Source organism: Herpailurus yagouaroundi, unplaced genomic scaffold (assembly GCF_014898765.1).
Source record: "Herpailurus yagouaroundi ecotype Mexico unplaced genomic scaffold, PumYag 160, whole genome shotgun sequence".
In the NCBI taxonomy this organism is placed as follows: Eukaryota; Metazoa; Chordata; class Mammalia; order Carnivora; family Felidae; genus Herpailurus; species Herpailurus yagouaroundi.
The window spans coordinates 44,303,275-44,307,706 of NW_024412401.1; the positions used below are offsets into that span (position 1 = coordinate 44,303,275).

The 4,432-nt window shown below is 53.2% G+C and overlaps 1 protein-coding gene across 2 annotated transcripts in view; it reads right to left on the reverse strand.

Moving 5' to 3' along the window:
- The window catches only part of GGTA1 (glycoprotein alpha-galactosyltransferase 1 (inactive)), a 55,961-nt gene that overhangs the window by 28,400 nt on the left and 23,129 nt on the right, over nucleotides 1-4,432 (reverse strand). The window lies entirely within an intron of this gene.

The window sequence follows — 4,432 nt, forward strand, 5'->3', positions numbered from 1 at the left end:
GAAGGAGAGAGTCCTCAAGACTCTAGTCGAAATGCCACCTGAACGTTCCTCAAGGTTGAGCCTCTCCTCCACATCTTTTGAACCTCGGAAGTTGTTTTGTTTGAACACTATTTTTATAGAATGTTATGAGATCTCCCGCATCGAAAACCGAGCTATAAGAACTTTAAAAGGTCACGGAGGCCCAACCCTGCGCTTTGGCTGAATAATGCTTAACCCTTCCCACACCCACCTCCTGCTCCTAAAATAGAATTTTCCAGCTGGAAAGGACCTTAGAACAGTGGATTTCTCAAACGTCAAAACAGCTAGAAACTTTTATTAAAAAAAAAAAAAGAAAAAGAAAAAACCCCACAGGAAGTCATTCTCAGAACCCCACCGTGCAAGATGGAGTGTACAAACTGCTTTGGCCGAAGCAGGGAAAGGAAGCGCAAAGAGCCCCCTGCCCCAACCCCAGCCCTCCCGAGGGGCCCCACACCCCTCACCTCCCGCGAGGATAGTCTGGCAACCTCAGACTTAGGAGAGGGGGCCAAAGTCCAGGAGCCCCACCAAGCGATGCCTCATCTAGCCACTTGCAGCTTGCTGTTAACAAAATCTCACAGCCCCTCCTCCGGGGGCCTGAGTTGTTTGACCACAGCGTTCAGCACCTGAAGTTCCAACAACATGCTTAAATCTAGTAAAGCTGAACAAAAGCGCACCTGGCAACCCATCACTGCACTGTCTGTCTGGACACCACGGCAAATGTGCATAAGCCCACCAAGAGACGCAGACCGCAATGTTCACGGCAGAGCAAAAACTGGAAACAACCCCAAAGACGATCATCGGAGCAGATCGGTAAGGCCCTAGAGCGGGATTCCAGGCACAGCAATAATAATGAGCCAGCTGTAGCTGTTAGCAGCCATGGGATGGGTCTCACATCCATCATGTGCAGAGAAAGAAGTCTTGGATGAGTCCCTTTATGTAAAGCTCGAGAACAGGCAAATCCGTCTGTGATGCTGAGATTTGGAAGGGGCCCAGAGAAGCTCCTGTGGGGCCGGTCATGCTGCTGCTTAAGTCGGGTAGTGGATACACAGGGGTGTCCACTTGGTGAAAATTCATCACAAATGTGCCTTTTCTGTGTGAATGCTAAGAACAGAAACCAACAGAAAACTTTCTGCTGAAAACTGCCTTATCTGCCTTATTCTGTCTTCCCCTGACCCTGGCTCGAGGGCCACAGGCCCTACTTTTTCCTTCTTTTGGGTTCCCCGCCACAAATACCAAGCATCACCGAGCACCTCCCTACGGGTCCAGGGAGGATTTGCTGCATTACGCGATCTAGAAATCTGGAGCGATTGTCAGTGTGAAAGGGAAAGATAGCAGAGCCTAGACGCTAAGATAAGCCGGACCTTTTCACGAGCAAACTCCTCCCACAGGTCAGAAGGGGCTCGCACTTCACGATTTGCAAAATCAGCCTCTCTCGGTGATCCTCGGGGTCACCCACAAAGCGGTCGGGGAGCAGAAGGAGGCTCTGGGAGTCTCAGTGATTTGCTCAAGGTCCACAGCGGGCGAGTCGGAGGAGCTGTGCTTTCTCCCCTAAGCTGCCTCCAGGGGGGAACACTCAGCAGGCTGGTGGAGTTAGAGTCTCCAGGCTGGTTAACCACAGCTCGACACAGTGTGCAAACCTAGAAGGCAGAACGTTTAACTTCTAAGGATCCAACATGGTTTTCCTCCTTCCCTGACACAGTCATGCTCAGACCCTCAAAACAAAGGGGCACACACTTGCGGTCATTCCTTAATCGAGAGGCAGAGAACCTAGCAAATGAGCCTCGGACGTGCTAATCAGAGGAGGCCAGAGGCTGCATGGGTAAGGGCTCACCACCGGGCCGGCTGGGCTGGCTAATCTCATCATCTGATGGTCGCTAGGGCTCCTTCCAGTCCCAGCAGCCCATGAATCTATCAGTTAGCAGCCAGCATTCAGTACCTGTCCACTGGCCACACCTCAAGGCAGGATGGCAGGGCCTCAGAGTTGTGGCCAAGGTGGCTGTAAGCCCAGGTGTGGGAATCCCTGGCTTTGCATCCAAGACCACTTCCGGTTGGGAAAAACAATGAAGGTCAAGATCCTGCCCGCGAGGACGAGGTATTCTTGACAAAGAACAAAAAGGCTGCAGGTTGTCAGCGTTTGATTCATCCCAAATTTTTCACAAAAGACATTCTTGGGGGCGCCTGGGTGGCGCAGTCGGTTAAGCGTCCGACTTCAGCCAGGTCACGATCTCGCGGTCCGTGAGTTCGAGCCCCACGTCAGGCTCTGGGCTGATGGCTCAGAGCCTGGAGCCTGTTTCCGATTCTGTGTCTCCCTCTCTCTTTGCCCCTCCCCCGTTCATGCTCTGTCTCTCTCTGTCCCCCCAAAAATAAATAAACGTTGAAAAAAATTAAAAAAAAAAAAAGACACTCTTGCTTGTAAGCGACAGAGCCAATTGGCTGGTTTCTCCCTCCGTGTCAAGGATAATCATCCTCCCTCACCTCGTGGGGTGGGTGAGGGGCTGTAGAGAGTGGTGGTTGTACAAGTACAGACTCTGGAGGCAGGCTGCCTGGCTTTGAGTCCTAGCTCCGCCCCCTATGCTGTGCAATCCTGGGCGACTGGCTTAACTTCTCTGTGCCTCCATTTCTCCATCTGTAGCCAGGCACCATGAAATGAACCACAGGCGAGGGAGTGAAACAGTAAGTGTAAGGACCTCTCTCCAGCAGCCTGCCCGGGAAGGGTAGGAGAGAGGGTGCCAGCTGGTGGGGCCGGCTGAGGATGGAAAACCTTCCTGGGACAGAGCCGAGGAGAGAGAGGGTTTGAAGATTCAGAAAGGGGGCAGGACAAGTGTGGAAGAGCATCCTGTGGGGGGAGGATCGAGGGGTGCCCCTAGGACAGGCAGAGGTGCTTCCGTTTGTGCAAAAGCAAAGGAGACAGGATGCGTGGGCTGGTGATAAGTTTTGGGGGACACGGGCAGTCGGGAAACTGACAAGCTCCAATCCGGAGTGGCTAAGGGTGGAGGACGGAGTGGGTGGGTGGGGAGAAAGGAGCTGGAGGGCCACACAGAGTCTTATCACCAGGAGTCGGAGCCTCACCACACCGAGGAATCTGCATTTCATCCTGAGGGTTCTGGGGAACCCTTGAATGACATTAGGCAAGAGAGTTACTGATTTGCTCTGCAGAGTTACTTGGGCTGCAGGGCGAGGGTGGGTGGGAGAAGGAAAATCTCCAGCCAGGGAGACCCACGGGGAGGCTGCTGGCCCATGTCCTGGTGAGATCGGAGACCTAGACAATGGAAGTTGCTAGAAGATAAGAAAGCACCAGCTGTCTGAGATAAATGAAGGAAAGGGCACCTTGAGAGCTTGGATTACATGAAGTAAATTCTCCCTCAACTTCTCTTAAGTGTCAGCCTTGCCGGTGAGCAACTCCCGGATTTAAAATGACTTTCTTTTCATAGGTTCCTTATTTATCTTTTAAATATCGTTCTTCTCCTCCCAGAATGTCAAGTCCATGCGCAGATACTTCCGTACGTTTTGGCCCAAAGTGAAAGTGCCTATGACATCAGCCCATGTTCAATGCGGCCCTGTAGGCTACGACGCATGCCTGGTCCACGCGCTTGGCACCTGTGTGTTCAATACATGTTAACTATTCCAAAAATGGAAGGCAGTGATGACAGCAATAATTGCAGTGAGCAGTAGGGTGAAGAGAGCGAGGCAGACGTGGGTGTCGTTCCTGCCCCTCCAGGCGTGGACCCTGGGGTGGGCAGTGCGGGCCCAGGATGAGTGTCTGCACGAGGAGTCCGGTGATCCGGGTGCTGGCTGCCATTGCAAACTCTGCAAGTTCTGGGTAAATGGCGGAGTGAAACGATGTTCCTACTAAAGAATGGTGTGTAAGGTTGGGAGTGGGGGGAACCGGTGAGCCCCGTTCTAGACGCATTGGGTTTGAAGAACCTGCTGGAACCAGCTCAGCAGCGAGGCTGGGTGGAGTCTGATTTGGGAGTTGTCAGTACACAGGCAAGAGCGGGCAGGTCCGCTGGGTGCTGAGGCAGAGGAAGCACAGAAGACAGAGAGGGGCGTCCCTAACAGGCACTGCCCTGAAGCCGGGGGGGGGGGGGGGGCACCGCAAGGAGGTAGGAGGTGGAGCCAGGAACAAAAGGAATCATGGGGGCGCCTGGGTGGCTCAGTCGGTTGAGCGTCTGACTCTTGATTTCAGCTCAGGTCATGATCTCATGAGTTCGTGAGTTCGAGCCCCGCGTCCGGCTCAGCGCTGACGGTGCAGAGTCTGCTTGGGATTCTCTCTCTCCCTCTTTCTCTCTGTCCCTCTCCCTCCCTCTCTCTCTAAGTAAATAAATAAACTTTAAAAAAAAAAAAAAAAGGAATCACGAAGGCCCGACGAGACCCAGTACAGCCGAGAGAGCAGCGTGAGGGCTGCGAGCTGAGT